Genomic DNA, 25060 nt, shown 5'->3' with positions numbered 1-25060 from the left:
ATATTAAAAAATTACTTTGATTCCCCCCCCCAATATTGCAGTATTTAGAAAAATATAGGGAACAATGTATGGTATTTACTGCAATAATAAAAGAATCCATATAATGGCTTTAGTTTTATTTCTGTGTGTGTGTGTGTGTGTGTACATGTTCCATTAATTGAAAAATCATTCAAAAGAGAAAAGCATAAGCATTAGCAGGAAAGATTTTGAAATTCCCAGAATGTAAACCACCCATTTCAAAGTAATTACATAAATGTTGTATAAGGGATGACATCTCATTGAAGATGGGGGATTGAAATTTCATAAAGTCAGTGACTGAAATATTTAGTATTTTTCTTTCTTGCGTTTTCTTAGATAATGGCTACTATTGAAAGCAGTGATTTAAGAGATTCCACTTTATTTCTGATAAATTTTAGGAAAAGACTAGAAATAATACAAATGTCCTCAAATACCTAAATGCCACATTTTCTCAAAAAGCGAATGGAACTGATTACTTGCGAAATTATTTCTGACATTTGTAACAAGTCTTGCTGTTCAGATTGTTTTCCTTAAAGCATTTGTACTTTCTTGGTGAAACAAAATTTGGTGCATGAGAAAACTGTTTTTATCATATCTCTTGAAAGCTTAAGAAAATAGAGTGTCCATACCACACCTCTTCTGTTTCTTTTATATCTACTGGGGTGGGGGGGGGGGAAGGGGCATTTATTTGGAATACAAAACTAAGAATATGCCATTCATTGTTGTTGACAATGATGATGATTTTGAAGATGGCAAATGAATGCACTGAGGTATTTGTATTTTTTAAAATATTTCAGCCAGATGATCTTCATGTAACTTTCCGTATTTAAGTTATAAAATTGAACATAATGCCGATTTAAAAATAGATGTGTGGCTTACAACAGACACTAAATGCAGAAACAAATGTCTTAAAGTGTTGAGAGGGCTGAGTCTCAAAAACTGACATGACTAGCTTGTTCCTGAGGTCGTTAATCTGACACAGGCAAAGCTGGTCACCAGGATGTGATTAAACTATTATACTCACATCAGCTGCCTATAATTAAGCTATTGCTAGTTCGTACTTCCTTGTTTATAGTAAATTAATTTAAAAGCATATTTTATTTACCTACCAAGGCTAATTTTGACCTCTGGAAATTTATTTTCTATACAGTTTAAGAAAGCAACAAGAATTTTAGGCCTAATATAGTGCCACGGGTGTAAAAGGTGGAGACCAACTTCTCTGAATATCATGCAGCCAGTTTTCTTCAAATTTCCATGAAATGTCTAGTATTTATCTTTCACACGGAGGGAGTTTTTATACGTTATCCCAATGATAGGTCAACATTGTAAGTGAATTCAGAGCCGACACAAGATCTACTGTTTGAAACAAAATGGCATCACTGAAAGGTGACCGGGAGAGAGCTTCAGTGAACTCCACTGAGAACTTCAAATTCCAGAACAGCACGAGATCTGCTTGTGTGAGAAGAGATGCCTCTTACAAGATGGGTGAATGGGGCTAGATGAAGTGATTATTTGGATGTGCACTACTGGTCCAAATTTAGGAAGATAATGAAAATTCAGAGGCGCTGACACTTGTTAAATATCTTTTCTGTACAAGTGTTTGAAATTTCCTTTAAAGAGCTGTAAGTCTGATGTAAAAGGAAACTAATATTATTCTAATTTGCTTGTTCAATGACCCAGGAGGACTTCAAGTGCAAAGGGAGCACCAGGCAGGGGAAAGGAGGTTGATTGCAGGAGGTAAGTGGGAGCCCAGGAAAAACTAGATTTTTGGTACAGTTTTTAATTGTACATTTGAATTTCAAAAGCGATGGATTTCTTTGGTGTCAAATGTAAGAAGTAGAGATAAATATTGTCTTATTTATCATTTCAAGGAATTCCTCAACATTTGAAGAGACTATAATATGCCAGGTGGAAAAAAAAAACAACAAAGCTTCTGTGGATATAAAAATTAAATATTCCGTCTTAACTAATTGCTTTCTAAAATCTTTATGTCTCCTCTACATCTGCCTTTGTCACACAGACATTTTTCAACCATAAGCGAAACTCTGAAACATTTGCTAATGTTCTTAGACTCAAAGGAGATAGGACATCTGGCTCTCTCTTTGGCCCAGATGGGTTCCATTTATTGCAGCCGTTTACATTTCACTTCCTTCTTGACCTGGGTGTAATCAGTCTTTTATAGTGGCCCCACTTTGAAATGCATACTATTTGATTCTCGGGTATTTTCTCTTTTATATATTTTAATTATTGAAATGGTATAATTCATATGTTTTTTTAAATAAGACATATCAGTGATCATTTTGTGATGAATATCTTCTGTAATTACTGATTTAGAAATATACATCTAAAATAACTAGGTAGATTTATTGTAGAAAAGAAAAGATATTCTAGGACAGCTGATAAAATTTTTTTACATGTTTAAGAAATATCATATAGAACTTACGTTTTCTGAGTCCAAAAATAGACTTAGAAAATGGGGTAAAAAATTCATAGAGGCTATTATTCTCCTTCTTACTATTGCAATTTCTATTATTAGCTTAGTATAAAATTGGTTGAATACATAATCAAACTCTTTCCCAGCCCACGTCTGTCCTCATACACATCAGCCAACTATATCTGAAGATTTTTCTTTTTGTATTCTTCTGACAATAGTACTGGATCTCTAAACAATATGACCCTTTTTTGGTTTACATATTTAAGATATATGTGTATATGTAAGCAATATATTCACATTATCGACAGTGAAAAGAAGCATTACTTATACACCTGACCACAAAAAATATACATATATGGTTGAATCCTATGAAATTATCATTTTCATACATCAAAAATAGCACTTAATATATGTCAGATATATAAGGTAATTTATGTATATTATTTAATTTAACACTTTAAAGAACTCTATTAGGGTAGATATTTTAAAAATTCCTCCTTTATGGGGCATCTGGGTGCCTTAGTCGGTTGAGCATCCCACTCTTGATTTTGGCTCAGGTCATGATCCCAGGTTTGTGGGATTGAGTCCCGTGTCAGGCTCTGCAGTGAATGTGGAGTCTGCTTAAGATTCTCTCTCTGTCTCTGTCTCTGTCTCTGTCTCTCTCTCACTTCCTCTGCCTCTCTTCCCTGATTGTGTGCTCTTTCCTCTCTCTTAAAAAAATTCTCCTTTAAGGAAATGATAATACAGAGAGCACAATTTATTCAAATCAAAATAATTAAATAGCAGGATTTAACTTCTGTCATTCTGACTCAAGATGGTATGCTCTCAAACACTGTGATGTATAAATTCCACATAGTGGCTATATTAATATGTTTAATTTTTTAATGATTATTTATTAGTTTTGAGCGAGAGAGAGACAGAGTGTGAGTGGGGAAGGGGTAGAGAGAGAGAGAGAGAGAGAGACAAAGAATCTGAAGGAGGTTCCAGCCTGTAGGCTGTAAGCACAGAGCCCAACACTGGCCTGAACTCACGAACTGAGAGATCATGACCTGAGTCACCCAGGTGCCCCAATATATTTAAGTTAAATACGCAGATCTTTTTATCTAGTTCCAAATATTTTAAAGAATCTTTCTTGATTTTCTATGTAATAGGAGGAATTCTCCATACTTCCCTCTATGTCTCTCTTACTTTCCAATCTCAAGATTTATCAGACAAACCATTGTTTTTTCTTTGTTGAGATATTTATCATATGCATTACTTAATTGTCTTCTATACAATATAATGATTTAACATGGAAAACAGTAAGTATTTATAAGTTAATTATTATACAAGTACTTAGTTTGAATCAATGCAATGGAATCTATAAAAATAATATGATCCAATGTTGGTAAACCAGTGCTGCTCCAAGAATAATATTCCACAAAACAAAATTTTACTGGTAGAGACTTTTATTTCTGACCAAGATGGGGAAGCCATGTTCAGATTTACCTTCCTGCCTAAAACTCCATAAACTGGATAAAGTATATGACATTATTTTCAAGACACTAGATATCAGACAAGGAAAAATAGTGATCCCTGGGAGCTGGGAAGCAAATGAAGTAAGCCTTATAAGACTCCTTAGGAAGCACGGCAGTGAGGGAGAATCCAGGAGGGACCAGGCAGATTCCTTGAGTTGAAAAGACAAAATTGAGGGTCTGGGAAGACCAAACCAGCTAGAATTCACAAGACAGAGTAGCAGAGAGGAGAGATCTGCACAGAAAAAGAATGCTGGAGAAATACAGAGAATCCCCCTTGAGCATTCAGCTTAGTACTGATCAGTGCATTTGTATGAAGAAACTACTGGAGACTGAGGAAAGAACCACTCAAAAGTATTAGCATTCATGCAGGGCTGGGATGAGTGATTGTTCTTACCGGCCAGACTGGAAAGCCTCATGATTTATGGCATTGGTAGAGCACATAGAAGGGTCTTGCCTCAGTAGCGGGGAATAATGAGCCTTAGATTTAGCACTGCTATCACCTTGCCTAAGTTAGAAATCTTAAAGGCATAACCCAAAGGATCAAATTGTTTCCAAGGATCCAAGAGTCAACCAATATAATCCATCACTTTAACAAAAGAGAAAAAAACATATTATCATCTAAATAGATTCATAAAATACATATATGCATAAAATACTCCCTTTTAAAATAAAAACCTTCAGCAAACTAAAAATATTTTTTATATATTTATGCAATGGACTATAGCACAGAAATAAAAGACAAATACAGCTATACATACGAACATGAAAACAAAATGGCTAGTGAAGCTACATACAATGATTATATATATTTGACATCATTTACTAGAATTCAAATCTATGATAACAAGAATTAAAAGGACAGTTGCTTCTGGAAGAATAGATTGACTTAAAGGGGCCACAGGGCAACTTCAGAGGTAATGGAAATATTTGTTGTGTTGAATTGGGTAATGGTTATATCTATAAAGTTATCCAAATTACATTTTAGCTGTGGGAATTTTGTTGTATGACAGTTATATTAATAATATACTGAAGGGCACCTGGGTGACTCAGTCAGTTAGGCATCAAACTCTTGATTTTGGCTCAGGTCATGGTCTCACAGTTCATGGGATCAAGCCCCATGTCAGATTCTGCACTGACAGCTCAGAGCCTGCTTGGGATTTTCTCTCTCCCTCTCTCTCTGTCCCTCCTTAGCTTTCTCTCTCTCTCTCTCTCTCTCAAAATAAATAAACATTAAAAAATAAAACACAACAAGGGAACCTAGGAGGATCAGTTGATTTAAGTGTCAAACTCTTGATTTCAGCTCAGGTCATGATCTCTAGGTTTGTGCTGTTCTGGTTCTGTGTTGTTCCTCTGGAGCCTGTTTGGGATTCTCTCTCCTTCTCTCTCTCTCTCTCTCTCTCTCTCTCTCTCTCTCTCTCTCTCAAATAAATAAAAAACAAACATTTTTTAAAATAATATACTTAAAATAAAAATTAAAAAATGTTCTTCTTTACACACCAGTATTTCTTTTACTTTGGCTATGTCCTTTTCCTACTTCAATTATCTCCAACTTTTTAATTTGCTTTTCTTTTCAGATTTGTTTCTGTTGTGATTGCAGGAAATCTTAACTGCACCTGCCCATTTATTTTCACACTCCTGTAACACCCATCATGTCAATCTTTTAGCACTATGCATTGGGTTATCTGTTGTTAGTTTGGAAATATCATCATCCCTTTCTAAATTCCCTACTACACTATAAAGGAGACAAGGACTACAATTCCCAGACTCCCCTCCAATATTTCCAAGCTAAAGCTGGTCAGTGAGTAGAATTCATGTGATTTTTGGAAACTGGAATAGAAAGGGAGCTCATTATTCTTGAGACCATTTGCAAAACAGTTTTAAAATTTATATATTTTAGGTGTGCTCTTGAGGAGTACACACATTGGTACTGCAACTTGAGATAGTGGGAGCCTTCCAATGACTTCCCTTGAGAATTATCCACTTGAGTCTTTGAGATGAATCTAATGGGTAGCCCAAGTGACAACCATAAATATAGAATGTTGAAGTTGAAGTTTTCTGACAGACTAAATTGTTTTCCATGCCATGAGCTCAAATTGTTAGTGGCAAGCGGTTTGGCTCTCCCATCTTCCTTCCAATGGTTGTAAAACCTTTATTAACACACTTTATGCTTGGAATTCATAGAGAGCACTTTTGTCCTGAATGACCTCTAATTCCCACACTTAATAAATTTTTTGAAAATTATCTCTTTATATGTTCATCTCCCCTATTAACCTCTGTTACTGTACCCACACAGTCATGGTTCCCCAAACTCTTGACCATTATAATATCCAATTGAATTCTAGTTGAATCTACATTCTCAGAGAAATGAAACAGATTGGGCAGAGTTTACTAATTTGGATACCCAGTTGTGTGGGACTTGGGCAATCTGGAATTGAAGTTTTGGTTACACTCCAGAGTTTCATCCCTTCCTGAAATATGAAACAGTGTAGAAGGATACCGACTTTTGCTCTCTGTCCATTTTCCTCCCCCCAAAACACACGCACATACATCCCATAGCACAGGGAGCCAAAGTACCACCTGGCATCTGGAATAACCTTCTGTGCTTCAGTGTTATCTACCAAATTTAGGAGGAGCAAGCAAAAACAGAAAATCTAAGTGATCTCCCAGCCTACTCTTTCCTAACCCCTATCAAGAAAATTTAGGTTTCATATCCTAAAAGTATCATTCTCTATCCTTGATGCACATTAGAATCATCTGAGGATTAAAAAAAAAGTCCAAGCCCCATGCTCTGTCACTTTGATTTATTTGATCTGGGATGGGACTTGTGCATGACTAGTTCTAAAGTTTCCCAGGTGATCTAATACGCAGACGTGTTGAAAACCACTGTCTTAAAGGGAGAGGGTATCCAAAAGAGCTTCTCTTTTTAAAACTGTTTAATAAGGAAATTTCAAATTCACCTAAAATTAGAGAAAAAAAAATGAAAATGGACTCCTATATAATGGGACCAAGATTTAGTAATTATAACTTCGCCATTAAAAAAAATGAGATATACTTGATATGTAATGTTTATTAGTTTCAGGTGCACAACATAACTGTTTGGCATTTGTATATATTGTGAAATGATCATCACAGTAAAATCTAGTTAACATCCATCACCACACACAGTTACAAGCTTTTTTCTTGTGACGAAAACTTTTAAAATTTACTCTTTTAGCAATTTTTAAATATGCATATACATAACTAGAAGTTTGTATCTTTTGAGTCCCTATATCCACCCTCTTCCAACCTCTGGCCACCACCGATCTGTTTTCTGTATCTGTGAGTTTGTTTGTTTGTTTGTTTGTTTGTGTTTCCTTAGATTACACCTATTAAGTGAAATCATATGGTATTTATCTTTCTCTGTCCGACTTAGTTCACTTAGCTTAATGCCCTCAATGTCCATCATTTTGTTGCAAATTCTGTCACTTTTTTTCATGATGTACTCTAAAACATACATGCAATTTCACTGTGACTTTAGTATGCACCACAAATATCTCAGCACTTTTTTCTCCCATGACCACAGTATCGTTATCATATCCCCAAATTATAATAGTACCTTAATATCTATATTCCATTCATATTTAAATTTCCTAAGTTGTTGCTGAAACATCCTTCCACAGTAAGTTGTTGAATATTGTGTCTTTCAAATCTCTTTTAACCTAAAATATCACTTCCATCCCTTTATGTTTTATGTCATGAGGTTATTGGGAGACAATGGTCCAGTTACTTTTTGGATGTATCTAATGCATCCTGTTAGTGTCTTTACATACCTCTTTATCTTCCACATTTCATATAAAGAGAAATTTGGATGTATGGACTTGACTAAATTAAGATTTAAAAATTAGGTAAGAGGGGCACCTGGGTGGCATCAGTCGATTAAGTGTCCAACTCTTGATTTTGACTCAAGAGTTATGATCTCATGGTTGGTGAGATCAAGCCCCACGTTGGTCTCCATGTTGACAGCATTGAGCCTTCTTGGGATTCTCTCTCTCTTCTCTCTCTGTCGCATCCTGCTCATGCTCTCTCTGTTTCTCAAAACAAATAAACTTAAAAAATTAGGCAAGAATAAGTTAATGGTAAAGCTGTGCATGACATATTGTAACCCATTTATCTTATTTATCTTATTTGTCTTTATCTTTCTTAGTTGGATAAAATTAATTTGGGGTTTCAAGTTGTTATAGTCGAATTCTTCCATTACAAACCTTTATATTACCCCTGTTGACACTCTGGCCACTGTAAATATTCAGTTCCTAATCAATTTTTAATATAATGGTGTTAGCTTGAATACGTTATTTAGTAAGAACAGTAAAGTGTTGAATTTAAAAAAAAGTCTTTTGCTGTATCTTTATTGGAAAGAGTTTTTTGTAAAGAAGAGCTTTTCCTTATCACTCATGGTTATGTGTTACCTTGAAATATATACTAGAAAAGGCAGAAAAAAATTCCAGATTAAAATCTTAGTGCAATAGCTACCTCCAAAAGAATTCAGAGTTCTTTGACCTCCTTTTGATTTATTTCAAACAATCTTAAAGCTATAATGAATAGTAGAAATTGAATCATTCTTAACTATTAGGATCTGAACTCTGAACAACAACAAAAAAAAAGGGTACGTGGAGATTCCTATCCATTCCTTAGTCCAGACTTATTGCAAAGATGGCAAATATTTTCCATTTCCCCGAAACTTAGAGGAATTTTTACTAAACTTAATAACACAACAACTTAATTTAAAAAGACCAGGACAGGCGCGCCTGGGTGGCGCAGTCGGTTAAGCGTCCGACTTCAGCCAGGTCACGATCTCGCGGTCCGGGAGTTCGAGCCCCGCGTCAGGCTCTGGGCTGATGGCTCAGAGCCTGGAGCCTGTTTCCGATTCTGTGTCTCCCTCTCTCTCTGCCCCTCCCCCGTTCATGCTCTGTCTCTCTCTGTCCCAAAAATAAATAAAAACATTGAAAAAAAATTTAAAAAGACAAGGACAATGTAGAATTGACATTCTGATAAGAAGAGGAATGTCCTAGGAAAAACTGGAGGTGAGCCATGTTAGGAAACTGGAATAGGCATGGGAGAGATGTCAAATTGAACAAAAAATGAAAACAATACAGTCGGTATAGTAATAATGATTGTACTTATGCAACACATACATTGTATGAAGCTACATAACTTACTAAACTACTTATGGATGAAATAATATGATACTTGGGATTTTCGTCAAAATAATTCAGTAGTGGGGGGCATACACTATGTGGGGTGACCCAAGATTGTATTTGTGTTGGTGTTGGTGAAGTGAAGTGTGCAGTACAAGAGGTTTTGTTAGACGATTCTCTCTACTTTTCTGTATTTAATTTTTTCATGAAACGTCTGTGAATTCTTAATGATTTTCAATATACGGAAGGTCATATATAGTGTATATGTCACTTTGGAGGTAGCTATTTATTGTGAATCTGAGTTTTGATACGATTTTTAAAATATTTATGAAGTTTTAAGACTGCAAAACAATGACCTGTTTCTATAGAAAAGCATTAAAATTTCTGTTGAGGTATTAAAATCTCTGTCACTATTTTTTCCTCTCTTTGATAAGTATAGATGAAATGGGATCTCTTTGACTACTTTAATGGAGCAAGTTATTCAGTCTGAAGGCAGACCTGGGAGTAGTAATTCTACTTAGGCTAATTGACAGGAGTATCTCATAATTATTAATGTTTTTAAAGTTAGGCTTACATGAAATAAAGTGTCAAAGTTATTAGCTTCATATCAATGGTCCTGTTCGGAAGAGAATTTTGAAATATGAGATCAAAGTAGAGATATTAATGTGCTATCAAGGAGTATATATGAAGACTGTTGTTAAGTTGACATCTAGGTTCTAATTCAAATTGTGGCCAAACCAAACTTATTGAACGGCCTTGTTCTTTCAGAATGTAAAATTGAATTGTGTGTACAGAGTATCTTCATTTCTACACGTGATGGTTGCATAAAAAGATGTGAATTAGTGTCACACTTCACTAACGAAAGAATAGTCAGAGAATCCTGTGTTCAGCTTTATTTCTTAAAACAGCTGAGCTCTATCATACGGTATATAATAAAGGCTTTCAGAGAAATAATGTTAAAGCATAGCATAGATGGCCTATTGCTTGACTCTTTTTTCAACATCAATCTATGTTTTTTTTATTCTAAGTAATTAAATCAGTGTTTCCAATAGTTTATTCCATGAAAAAGAACTCCATTAGAGCCTCTGGATAAATACAGGGATAGGATCCTTTGGTTAAATAAGTATGGAAAAAATATACACATTCTTTTGAAAACTTACAAAGCATGTGTACATTTCTGAGAAGATGACGAGAAAGACTTGGCCAAGCTTCATTTAATTCAACATTTCCTAAATATATCTAACTACAGAACTCTGTAGTTACATTTTACCTATCGTGGAACTCTTGTGGAACTAAAGTTGTTTTTCTTTCTTTTTAACAACACAGATGTATTATGCAAAAACTATCTCACATGCTCTGTGCTACTGTACTAGGTCCAGGAATTGCAAAGGTGAAGTTATATACAACCACTGCCATTATCACATTTATAGTCTTGTGGGTAAATGAATCTTGTGTCTCCTCTGTCTATGGCTCTTACACAATGTCCTTATGTTATTATTTCTCAACCTGTGGGATGAAATATATAGAGGATATTTCCAAATCATCTGGGGATATTTGCCAAAATACACACATTGATTCCTCCCACATCCAATGTTATTTTTCCCAATATTCAAATATATTTTCAAGAAGGAAAAAAATAGGCAATTAAATAATATCTACTTTGATTCTAAAATACATCCTCTCGTTTTATAGCTACTGTTCTAGTTGCAAGAAACCCTTCAACTTACCCATGTTGCCAGTATTCTGTATGCTACACCAGTAGTCATCTATTTCTTTCCCAATGCCTTGCTATTTTTTAACATCAGCCTGTATAGCCTTTGTTTTAATCCCTCTTTGATACTGATAATTGGTGGTCATGAGTTTTAATCAGATAGGAGAATTCCTCCTAATAGTTAGCTATTAAATCTCACTGCCAGCAAGCTTATTATAAAACACTCTATTAAGAAATGTGGATAGCTACTCTATGGAAAACATAATAGAAATGTAAAGAAGCTTAAGTCAGGGAAACACCTCTTGAAAGGCCTGTGGGGTTTACTTATGAACAGTTAGATGGAGTGAAAGACATTCATTCAATCAAGTACAAATGGAATCTGAGAATGGAGTAAGAATCATTGAGCACGAGTTCTGTCTGGAAAGCAATGGTCCACCTCCATGCAATGAGTAGAGCTTCTAAAATGATAGAACAGAATAAATAAAGTCACAGGAGATAGACATTTAGAATAAAGCTACACTTACAATATATTTGACTAGATCAGAACATGGTAGCAGCAGAAAAAAAAATTGGCAAGGTAATTTGGGATTAGATTGTAGAAAGAAAGATCAACATGTCAAAAGCAAAATTAAGATTAATGCCCAAAAGGAGAAACATCGTGAATTTCCCCATTTTTCTCCTTTTACGAGTATTTTATTTATCATTGCCAAATCGCTTGGCCTAAACTTATAAAATGCCTGATGAGCTCTACCTGGGAAAACAAAGACCATTCAAAGCCCTAGAACTCACATACAAATACTTCTTATTCTGAGAAATAAATCATATGGCATATTTATAATACCACAATTATAGAAATACCATTTTTCTGTACTCTTTTGCTGAGTATATGTTTATCAAACCTACTTTTTTACTTCAGAAATATTCCCTTTTTGGTAATGATGACCAGAAACTCTAGACAGCTGTCATTTGCTCAGGACTGAGCTGATTGCCTGGGTTACCACCTTTGATAAGTTGTGGATAAGTAGATACAGACAGCAATCCTTCAGCTCAGCCTTCTACCACTATTCTGGAAAAACCTCCAATTCGCCTCTCTGTTATAACAGCAACAGCATCTTTTGGAATATATTTGCATATGATTCAGGTGATGGGCTTTGAGAGATACACGAGCATGCCTGCAGCAGGGTGTGAGGGGTTTACAAGAGATCCCTCTTTACCCTTAAATATCGAATGTCCGAAAAGGTTCAATGTCAGAAAAAAATCTAGAAGCATCTGTTTTGTACCTATCTCGTAGCTGGAGAAGCGCGGATGACAAGACTGTCAACTTGTCAGTTTTATGTGTACAAAAGAAATTTCAACTAAAAGTCAAGCTGAAAATGTCATCTTTTGTAAAAGCACCCCTTAGACTTCATTTTCAAAAGGGATGTATTTTTGCACTCTTGCCAAAATGCAATTACATGCACAGTTGCACAGGCAAATACATGGGAATATTTTCATAAGAGTAATTTACGGTAAACAAGTGCAATTAAAAACTGAGAAGGTTTTTCCTCCATGCAGTTATGTGACTAATAGGACAGCAAATGGTAGTACAGAGAATTTAGAGAGGACAGAAAGTGTTTGTCAGCACAATCACTGCACCTCGATGTCTCGGGGCATCAGCATACTTGATTCCACCAATTTCTTTTTCTTTTTAATTTTTTTTAACGTTTATTTATTTTTGAAACAGAGAGAGACAGAGCATGAACGGGGGATGGGCAGAGAGAGAGAGGGAGACACAGAATCGGAAACAGGCTCCAGGCTCCGAGCCATCAGCCCAGAGCCCGACACGGGGCTCAAACTCCCGGACCGCGAGATCGTAACCTGGCTGAAGTCGGACGCTTAACCGACTGCGCCACCCAGGCGCCCCTCCACCAATTTCTTAACCTAAATGGGGTCCCATTCAAGGCACAGAGGAAATAAAAAAGCAGAGAAGATATATTTACCAAAATATGAACTAGATTAATGTTTACAAAAAGGAGCTTGAGCTTCTGACTTGAAAGAATTTTCTGTAAGCAGAGTCCGTGTCCAGCAGGAGTTCTAATGGCTCTCTTATAGATACTTTCCTATCTCAGAGCAAAATTTTCCCTAAGGAATCTCTGGTAAGTGGTTCTCTTGTTCACTATTTTCTAGGAAAATAATCCAGAAAAAAACAAAAAACAAAATTCCGTAAGAAGTTGACATCCGTTTCTTCTTGTTTATTTTTCTGGGAAAATGGGAACTAGTAGCCTTTGTAACCTGCTAGTCCTTTCCAATGGGATAAAATCTTTGAAGCTCACTTAGCAATGGTTATATCTGGTATGGTTCTTTCTCACCTGTAATACGGTGACAAAAGAAAATACTCCAACAAAACTAACTGGAAAGTCTATGGATTCCAGCAGATATATGATGAGACAATGCAAATAAAGGACGGACATTAATGCAAATGCAAGAAAATGTATACATGTCTTTGAATATTGATTATACATCCCTGGGGGGGGGATTGCTCAAGGTTAGTATGCACATGTAAAAATTCACAGATGTCATTATAAAAAGTGGACTTAATCTCTTTTCATGACTGTGATCATTGGGTATGCCTCAGTATGTAAGCATTATGGAGCCCCACTTCGACATTCCTACCTTTTCCATCGTCAATGTTAAGAATGTGAAGTCTAGAGACATATGTTAAAATGTGGGTGGGGAATGGGTCTTGTTTGTAAGGGAGGCAAAAACTCAACCTTGTGTAATAGGAGTAGTAAGGGCCATTTCTCCACAGCTAACGCAGATAAAAATAAGCAAGGTGAGCCCTTGGTAAGGGATATCACCTCAAAGTCAGGATTCTGCTTTCTCTACAGATTTCATGCTACTTCTGAACATAACATGCAGAAGATTTATGTATGCATTTGGGAAGAAATGCATCAAACACAAGAAATAATGGTTGGCTTAGAAAAGGCAATTAGAAATATGAGCACAATCTAAAAACAAAACAAAACAAACGATCAAATTCCATGAGTCTTCATTGATTGGTGGCAAATTAAGGAGATTGCAAAATACAGATAATTCAGAATTCATAAAAGTTGACTCAGTTGAAATTGACAGGGAAATACAAAGTTAAGCAATGATATCAGCTAACATATAAATGTAAGATATGTGCTTTTAAAGAGAACATTTTATTAGAGTTCAAAGAAGAGACAAAGCAGTGGGTGCTGGCAGAATGCTTTGTATTTTCATAGAAAGTCAGAAAAGATGACAAGAGAAAGACTTCCCAGAACTGACAATAGTGAGTGCAAATAAGTTCCAGAATCTTGATCCAATTTTCATATTGGTTTTAGAATAACAATAGCATAAAAACATATTTATATATTGTGTGAAACAGGATGGAAGCATGCATGGTAAAGAGGACAGATGAGAGAAAACCCAGACTAAACCTTTCATCATAAAGTAAATACACTTGTTTGCTATGAAATCCAAATTTTAGGACAAAAAAAATTGAGTATGAATTTCAACTATTAAAATAAATAGATAAATAAATTGAGGAATATTCTATCTTGCTGGTTTTTGTTTCTCTATTGCTGTTACCTAGGATTGAATTTCTCAGTGTAGGTGTAGATAATGAAGACCAATGGTTGTACACCTGAACTCAACATTACAATGTATGTTAACTAACTTGAATTTGAATAGAAACTTAAAAAATACCTTATCCCCTCCCCCAAAGAGTAATAGTTTAATGTGCATAATTACCTGTTATATTTATTAACCCACAGGTTGTGGGACTCCATCCCCAGAGTTTCTGATTTCAAAAGGTCTGGGTGGGGGCTGAAAATTATATTTCTAAGGTGTTTCCGGAAGATGTGGGTGTTGCTGGTGTTTGGACCACACTTTGAGAACTACTGGTTTAGTGGAATGTGTGTTAACGTATAGTGAAAGTTTTCATTGACACATAAATTAAAGAACATTAAGACGGTTTCTCTTCTGCAGTATTTATCAAAACATTTTATATGAAATACACTTTTATTTATTTATTTTTTTTAATTTTTTTTTCAACGTTTATTTATTTTTGGGACAGAGAGAGACAGAGCATGAACGGGGAAGGGGCAGGGAGAGAGGGAGACACAGAATTGGAAACAGTCTCCAGGCTCTGAGCCATCAGCCCAGATGAGCCTGATGCGGGACTCGAACTCACGGACCGCGAGATCGTGACCCGGCTGAAGTCGGACGCTTAACCGACTGAGCCACCCAGGCGCCCCATGAAATGCACTTTTAAATAGTACCAAAAAGAATACTGCCCCCTGATGGAATGATACAGGCAAGGAAGACTTTGTTCAAGACTTGAAATTGGGGGGGCACCTGGGTGACTGAGCCTCTTAAGTGTCCAACCTTTGATATCAGCTGGGGTCATGATCTCACAGTTTGTGAAATCAAGCCCCACAGAGGGCTCTGTGATGACAGCTCAGAGCCTGCTTGAGATTCTCTCTCTCCCTCTCTCTGCTCCCCTCCCCAAATAAGTAAATAAACTTTTAAAAAAAGAAATTGGGAAGAAAGATTCAACACAACTCTGTTGAAAGAAAAAGGTAGGAGTTTTAAGCACTGGAGGTAGCAGTGGAAAAGGATTAGATGATTTATGGAGGGAGATCGGTCGCTGTGGTGGGGCCATCTGTGTTTGCTAATAGTATTTATCTAAGTTAGGCTCTTATTGTCCACAGAAACCTGGAAGTAGGGACTTTATCTTTTTTTTTTTTTAAGTTCATTTATTTTGAGAGAGAGAGGATAGAGACAGAGAGAATCCCAGGCAGGCTCTGCAATGTCAGCACAGAGCCCAACATGGAGCCTGAACCCACAAACAGTGAGATCATGACCTGAGCTGAAACCAAGAGTCGGACACTTAACAGACTGAGCCACCCAGGTGCCCCTGGACTCTATATTTTTTGATAATTATGTTTCATAGGGATGGTTCCCCGATGCCTGAGCAAGACCCTCCTGTGTTGTAACACTGGCAAGACACTGAGAGCTTTATATTCCAAAGTGACAGAGAGAGACTGACAGTAGCCTGTCTTGACAGTAAATGCTCTAACAGAGGTGAGATGCCTCTGGTCAGGAAGAAACCTGCCTAAAGTTTAGTCAAACCCAAGAGCACATTAAGGCCCTCTTGATCAGTATTCAAGATGAAAGTGTCACATGTGTTGCTCTCCAAAATTATTTGTCATAAAACTACTCTTTAAGGAGCACTTGTGGTCTTATGTTCTCTGAAGAATGAGTGCTGAGAAACATTGTTCTGTGAGAAAGTTTGTGCACAGAGCTGAAAAGTCTGAGAGAATGCTACTTCATCTATCTGTGCTGTTAATTGCCAGACCAAACTGTATATTCCTCCCAGTGGGAGCTGCATAAAGGGACAAATGGCACAATCAGGCCTCGAAGCCTAGAAGCAGGCAATACATAAGGTCGATGAATTTTGTAAAATCTGGTACTTATTTTTAGAACGCTAACACATCAATTAACTTTGATGTGAATGTGTTCCATATGCATATGGCAGTAGAGATACTTAGCATCTTGAGATGTATGCATGTATTTTTAGGTACATATGTGCCGTCAAAAGTAAGTGCTCGTGGCATCACATTCATATGCACAAATGCAACCTGGTCTTTACTCTTCCACGTTCTTTATCTTTCTCCCCACTGTCTCACTTAACATAGAGGCAAGTAGAAATTTGTATCTTTGATGTAAGTTATTTTTCATTATTTATTTGGTCATGCTGTCCAAATATTATTCTTAGCTTATGATAAAACACTAGACAACTTAAAAATGTATTTATCTTTTTTTCCTTGATTTAAAAACATATCCTCATTGTTTAGATGCATTGTAGCATAAGACATAAAAATCAGCAGTGCCCAGCTACTACTCTCCAACTCCCTATTCTTACAGAGAAAAACACACATCTAATTGTTTGAAGAAGTATTTGCCACTGTATTTATAAATTACATGCTTATACAATGTATTGGTTTTTTAATTACACGTGTTGCCTACCGACTCCCTAATATGTAAAATCATGGTTTGGCTCTCTCATCAACTCCCTCTGCATTAAAGTCATATGTTAGACATTCTCCAAAGGTATTTGTAACAAATTCTAGGGCTAATTTTGTGCAATCTATTTTCATCATTATCATGATATACATAATAATTCATAGTATTATTCACAACCGAGATGCCATGCTATGATTACATTTCCTTTCTTAGACATCTCCCTACTCTCCACCCAAGTTTAATTATTTAATTTGCCTATCAATCTTTCTCCCTAACTGAACTAAAAAGAAAAAAGGACTCTAAATCACCTTGCTATATGGTTAAACACTTCATGTGATTTATTGGGGGCAGGGTTTTCTTGAAAGCAGTTTTCCTGGACCATATCATTGTCCTGTTTCAATATGGGCCGGCTCTCTGAGACACCGATATGTAGTGATCACTTGAGCCTTACAACATCCTACAAATTCTCTTCTTTTTAGTTCTGTAATAGATATCTTCTTTCTGGGTTCCACATCTTCTTGGCTTATTCCCTCTTTGGTGAGATCTTCCTTCTGTAGCTTCTTGAGAAATTACCCAAGGGGGGTATATATAGTAGTTAATATACAACATTTATTAGTTTCAGGTGTACAACAGAGGGATTCAATAATTCCATATATTACTCCGTGCTCATCAAGATAAGTGTATGAGAAGTAAATATTTTGAGTTTAAGTAAACATAAAAACATCTGACTTTTCTCTTCAGACTTAAATGATGGTTTGTGACCATTTCTTCTCTTTGGATATTTGAATGGAAAAATGGTGGTTTAAGAAAAAAGGCAAAGTAGGAAGTGACTGCATCATGGCTTCTACCAGATTGTTAGTGACACTTCACAACCTCTATTATGTTGTGTACTTGATAATACTCTGCAATCCTGGAAATATGTTTCCTAGGATCCCTGCCTACAGGGATCTGAGCTAGATTCCATTCACGATAGACAACCACAAGAGAAGTAGGAAGCAGAAAAGACACAGGAGCCATATTTTTGTTTCTTCAACAGAGGAGGCTAGAAGGTGGGCTTCACTGAATAGAAGAGTCTTCATCAGTATCTGGTTCATTCTCTACCAACATCCTTCTTTGCAGAAGTGAGCAGAGATTACACAAAAAGGGCCTGTTCAGTCATTGCAAGACCCTAGTTCTTGGGCATCTATCACAAGAACTGAGAGCTAGTGATGGCCTGCTCAACCTTTTCTCCCCAGCCCTTCTCATGCTTTTATAGGTTTTTAATTCCCATTACCAAATGAGTTGATGACAGATAATTAGATGATAGATGATAGATAGATAGATAGAAAGATAGATAAATAGATGGATGATAGGCCACACATGCACATGTGCACGGGCACACACACACACACACACACACACCAAACGCTCCCTTTTTGAAATACCTAGGGTGCTTCCTCTCTTAACCATGCACTCACTAATGCCACATTTACCCATAAAAAAAGACATAATTCTTAAAATGTGTGATCCTTATCTAGTTATACTGGTGACAATTTAGAAATTAGTTTTGCTGTTGCTGTTCTTTGTTTTTATTTTATTTTGTTTGTGTTTGTTTTTTAATGTAGAAGAGGGATTAGCAGAGTGAAATAGGACCAGAGAGTGGGGGGTTAGGGGGAGGTTAGGGAGATCTTTCAAGACTCTCATTTGTGGTGAAAAATTTGATTTGGGGAAAGCAGAAAAAAAATTACAAGAGAAAACAGAGAAGTTAATCTGTTCAAGAAAGCTGAGAGATCCAAGGGAGTAGGATAAAAAGGGATGGAGGTGGGAACATGCAGCAAAGAATGGGGTGAGACTGAGGAAAATATTGGGGGCTTGGAAAGTTAGATGGTTTTGCAGAACTGTGTAGTTTAGAACAAAGGGGGAAAAAAGGACAAAGAAAGAAAAGGAGTTGCAAAAGTGTGTGAGTGAATAATTAATTAAAGTTCCTTAATGTTTTTGTAGAGATGTAAGTTTGGAATTCCTTTGAAAGATTATGCTTTCCATAATTTGACTATTGTTGATAATGCTGCTATAAACAAAGGGATAATGCTACTATTGACCAAAAAAGGGATAAAAACCCTTTTTATATACAGGTGCATGTATCCCTTTGATCCGTATTTTTGCATCCTTTGGGTAAATACCTACCAGGGCAATTTCTGGGTCCTAGGGTAGTTCTATTTTCAACTTTTTGAAGACCCTCCATAGTGTTTACCAGAGTGGCTGCACCAGTTTGCATTCCCACCAACAGTGTAAAAGGATTTTACCTTTCTCCACATCTTCACCGACACATGTCGTCGCCGTGTTGTTAATTTTAGCCATTCTGACCTGTGTGAGGTGATATATCATTGTAGCTTTGATTTGTATTTCCCTGATGATGAGTGACGTTGAGCATCTTTTCAAGTACCTATTAGCCATTTGTATATCTTCTTTGGGAAAAAAAAAGTCTATTCATGTCTTCTGCCCATTTTTTAAAATGGATTATTTGTTTTTAGGTGTTCAGTTTTATAAGTCCTTCATATATTTTTGATAATAACCCTTTATCAGATATGTCATCTGAAAATATCTTCTCCCTTTACGAAAGTTTGTCGATTGTTTCCTTCACTGTGCAGAAGCTGAATGCAAGAAACAAAAGAGATAAACAATGGGGGGAAAAGAGAGGCAAACCAGCAAACAGATTCTTAACTATACAGAGCAACTTGAGGGTTGCTGGAGGGGAGGTGGGTTAAATGGGTGATGGGTATTAGGAGTGCACATGTGATGAGCACTGGGTGTTGTATGTAAGTGACGAATCACTATATTCTACACCTGAATGTTATATTATAGCATGTCTCAATGTAGAATGGTACATTCTACACTGTATGTCAACTAACTGGAATTAAATACAAACTTGAAAAAACAAGATTACTTTTTAGTGCTGGCTATCAATAGTCACTGTTTATGTGCAATGCTGACCAAAACTGGGTTTTCAATTTATATGGGTTGTATTAATAATAAAAGGAAACAGGGCACCTGGTGGCTCGGTCAGTTATATCTGACTTTGGCTCAGGTCATGATCTCATGATTCATCAGTTCCAGCTTCACATCAGGCTCTCTGCTGTCAGCACAGAGCCAGTTTCTGATCATCTGTCTGTCTCTCTCTCTGCCCCTCCCTCGCACATTCCTTCTCTTTGTCTCTCTCTCTCTCTCTCTCTCAAAAATAAATAAGCATTTAAAAATAATAAATATAATAATAAAAGGAAATAACCTGAGTTGACCAATGATGATCCATTCCTTTTTACCGTCTTTTGGAACCTTCTGCAGTTCTTGGGCAAATTATGGAAAAAATACCCTTAAAATAAATATTTCCTTCAAAATATCTACGAGGAGAAATCCCCTGAGAGAACAGGGTTCTATTTATGAAGTTCCATCCCAGAGAAAAAAAAATCCAGACAATAAATATAAAATTCTCTCATATCATTTATCCTCTCAAGGCTGGTGCCCAACCTCACTTTTTCCCCCACAGCTGGCTTCCTAGAACACACAACAACAATAACAACAATAACAACAACAACAACAATCACATGCTTTTTTCTGAGATTTAAGTATATCTTGGGAACAAGATGCTCCTTCATTCTGTTATGTTCTTGTAATGCGATTTTATGTTTTTCACACTTTTGAGTATAAAGGAGGAAATTATGTAATCAAAACAAATTACTAATACTAATACTAATACTAATACTAATGAAACCAACACCAGAAATTGACTTCTAATTTTAAACCCCTACTATATGTCAACTGTTATGGAATGTTCTCATAGACATTTTCTCCCTCTCAATCCCTTATCAATACTGAAAGACACAATTTGATTAGAATTTAAGAAAAGACATTTTAAACAAACATGCACTTACACATATACACAGTATGTGTTTGAAACTTTAGGAAGCTCCTATTCATGGATCCTCATACCATGTTCTTAGCAGCTAATGTACAGTTTCTAATAATCTCTTTCTTCGCACTTTCTTACCACCTCCTTTTGTCCCAGTGGTAGGAGAGTTAATGTAGATTTAAGTTTCAAATTGGGTCACAAATGAAAATGTTTTTATTATTGCATCCTTATTCTTTGGAATGTATTTTAGTTACAATTGTTCTGTAACTGTTCTGAGCCTTATTTCCTGATTTTCACCTCAGACTTATATCTATGTTCTACTATTTCTTCAAGCTTGAGATACCCTTCCTTCTTATCACTCATGTCTGTCTCATCTAGTGAGTGCAAGAAATTTTCAAAAACAATAGGACTGATTAAGTGGTAACAAAAACCGCATTTTATATGTTTTCATTGTATCTCTTGACATTTCCTTCTACCTACAAAGAAGAAAACAATCTGAGCTCTTTAGGATATATTATTTTTAGCAAGAAGACTAGAATAAATTGTATCAATCACACTATTCTCCTACTTTCTATTGGTTACTATACACAGCAGAGTATACACTGTTGTATTAAACATGCTATGCTTTCAAAGCCCTTGATACTTCTGTGTATAGTACATAAGCTATGACTTACAGGGAGGGTCAATTCTCCTTTTCGGCAAAAGACACAAGGTTACATTTTGGAACTCGGAGCTTTGCCACCTGCCGTCTGACTTCTTGCGGGCTGTCAGTACCTTTGATTTTAAATACACACAAAAAAGTATGTTACGTCCTTGGGCTCTCCAAGCCCATATCCAAAGAAGTAAGAAGCAAAATGGAAAAACTGGAGAGGAGGAGGGTGAGAGAAAAGTTGTGCTTATATTCACTCAATTCTTTCCTATGAGTCCTCTTAAAAGAAAAGGAGAAAAGGACCAAAGAGCTCATCCATCAAACAAGTGGTTTCTCTTGGGATTTAATACTGCATCCTATACCCCCTAAGCTTTAAAGGTAATCTTCTTAGATTCACTCATGAGGCACTTGTGGTCAACCTCCATGTATGGCTCTGAAAAGTACAGAAAATAAGATTAGTCATTACGTTGGGCAAAGTACACCTCTCTCGTCAGTGTTCTGCACTGTCAGTTCTCTCTGTTAGAAGTATTCTACTGCCTCATTTTTCACCTGCTGAGCTCCCGCTATAATCTTCAGTTTTGAGTGGAACTATTATTATTGAGTAGCTGATAGTTCTTGCTAAATGATTGCTGAACATCTGCACGGTTTGCTTGTATCTTTATCACCAAATCAATTATTTGGCATAACTGATATAATTATTGGCATATTAATACCAGCCACCCTTCTAAACTGTAGTTTCTAAGAAGGTTGAGATGCAAGATAATGGAAATATTAGTCATGTAGGCTGTTTGCCATTAAGCTTTCTCAGTGCAAATCCAGATTTCTCACTGAAGACTTTTGGGTAACTTTGAGGAAATTACTAACCTTAAATTTCCTAAGTTTACTCACCGGAAATAGGATGTGCTTCACAACGTTGTTGACAGAATCAAAGGTGATAATTCATACAAGCCACTCACAGTGGTGCACGTGATGCGTATTGAGTCCCATATTCATTTTGTTATCTCAGCACCAGGCACATGCTAAGCATTTGAATATTTGTTGGAGATTAATTTAAATGTATTAACTTCTTTTAGAATGGCCAATGATATGATGTTAGACACCAAAATTCATTGGGCATAAAGGTCAGACAGTTTGTCCACTCAAGCATAGCACTTCAGTGACTGTATTTTCCACTTACGTATCTGTGTACTTGTATAACAACTCCAAGAGAAAAACTGATTTTCAGCAAGGAAGCTGAAGGAAATTTGACACCACACTGTGTGTGTTAGTCTGGGTCCCATTGGAAACAGGGCACACTCAAATTGGGAAGTTCAGTGTAAATGTAATAATAAGAAGATTTAGGGCTCAGTCGGTTGAATGTCCTATTCTTAGTTTTAGCTCAGGTCATGATCTCATGGTTTGTGGGTTTGAGCCCCACATCAAGCTTTGTGTTGACAGCATTGAACCTGCCTGGGAATCTCTCCTTCCCTCTCTCCTTGTCCCCACCCCCTACCACTCCCACTTGTGTTCTCTCTCTCTCTCTCTCAAAATTAAATAAACATTAAAAAATGAGAAGATGATTTACAAAGGTATGAGCAGCATTTGGGAAAACTAATAGGGAATGATGAAGCATCTGAATCTGCTTACTACCATATTTCTAAAGGGACAAAGAAAGGAGACAAATACTAGAACCTGTAGACAGGAGCTGGACAAAAAGGGCATCCTGGCAGGAGCTGTGGTTTGGCAAAAAGGGATTAAGAAGAATAATCACCCTGATCTTTTTTCTTGTCTTCTGATTTCATGCTAGTGCCTCTCAATGTCCAAACCTGGAAAGAATCTTGAGATCAAGGAAATCCATTGATTATAAAATTCCCCACGAGTTAGCCTCTTAGAGTAATGAGTACAGTGAAGAATGGTGCAAATTGGATCTGGAGGCAAGTGGAGGCATATAATATGTGTAAGAAAAAGGAATAATAGATATTTTATATCATTATTAAACTCTGCTACATTGGAAACTTTTCTTATCCTCCTTCTCCTTCTCTCCACCCACTTTCTCTTAATATCTCTCTTCCTCTTCTTGGTAAATTTTCTTCGCATTTCACACTTATCCTAGCATGAAAATAAAATGTTAGACTGCACCTGGAACTTCTTCATGTCCTAATCCTTCACCTAATTCATCGATTCATTTCTTTTCTTATCCGGTTTAGGGAACATGATGCATCGTTTCAATCAATTATTGTCAGCATCAATCCCTGAGCTTTCCTTTCTGCCACATCAGTCCTACTCAACTCCAACCCATTTTCCTCCATTTATTACTCAGGCTGTTGAGTGCTGCTAGAGAAAATCATACAGCCTTCCATATTGGTGCCGATCCAAATGTATGTGTGCCAATCTCAGCTGGGCATGTGGTGCCTTTCTGAATACCTCCTTCATATCTCCTTATCAAGTATGATAAGAGAAATTTTGAAGCTCCCCATTTAATTTATCCTAAGGCCATGGTCCACCAAGCCTGCTAAAAGGTGTTCTGCCCTCAGAAGAAACTAAGTGCTTTCAAAAAATATGTCACAGATTCCTGTTTTCATTTTTGTCTCTTTACTTGGATTCTGCGTGAAGTGGTGCAATATTATTTGAAGGTGGGTTGTGAAATGTAAAGGTGGTAAACCCTATCAGTAACTACCAAGTACAACGTATGGCTAATAACAAGATATGCAGAAACGGTGGTGCTCTGGGGAAGGCTTAAAACTCTAAACGCGTACATTAGAGGGGGAAAAAAGAGTAATCTTACAACATTGTTTGTAACAAGAGAATAAGGAGACAAGACCAGTGCTTCAGGAGTCTGGTTTCTCATGAAAACCCTATGTGGGATCTTTGGGCTCAACCCCAGGCAGTTCCAAGGTTATGCCCGGCAGACCCCGTGGGGAAGGCTGCCCTCCCCCAGCAGATGGACACGCAGCCACTCGCTGCAATTTTCCGAAGGAAGTTCCAAGTCAGTCGCTTCTCTTTCTCCCCATCCCCACCCGCAGCCATGCCCATAGGAATTTCTGCATCCCTACTCCTAGACCATTTAATTGGAGGCTTCCTTCTTGGAGGCCTTGGCTGAGGTTCTTTTCTCTACTTTAAGTATCTTTCAAATCCAACCCCTTCCTTTTCTCTCTCCCCTCAACCCACGGTCCATAGAAAGGCAAGAGGCTTTGTTCAGATGTCCCTCAGCGGTCTGTGCTGCCTCACTTGGACCCCTGCCTGCGGCCATCCCGTGGCCGAAAAACGGAACTTCAAGGAGCTACAGATTCTTTCAACCTCTCGCTTTCACTGTCACAGTAAATGAATAAGGGCTTGATTAATCCTTCCGTCTGTCTTGTCCTGATTGCCCTCCTCCACATGATTAACTCAATTGTTGGAGAAACACGCACTTGAAAACTTCAACACCATTCACGCTAAAAATCAGCGAAGTTGGAACAAGAGGGAATTTCCTCACTCTGCTAATACACGTCGATAGAAATACTATAACTAACATCACATTTAAGGAAAGCCTTCCTGTAAGATTTGTAAGATGAAAGGGAGCCAATTATGCACACTTCTATTCAACACTGCATTGGTCTTAGTGCAATATAAACACACAAAGAAATCAGCAGGTATACAGATTGGACAGGAAGAAGTAAAATTAT

The sequence above is a fragment of the Felis catus genome, chromosome D2 (assembly GCF_018350175.1).
Source record: "Felis catus isolate Fca126 chromosome D2, F.catus_Fca126_mat1.0, whole genome shotgun sequence".
NCBI classification, from domain to species: Eukaryota; Metazoa; Chordata; class Mammalia; order Carnivora; family Felidae; genus Felis; species Felis catus.
Note: the sequence above shows the minus strand (reverse complement) of the source record.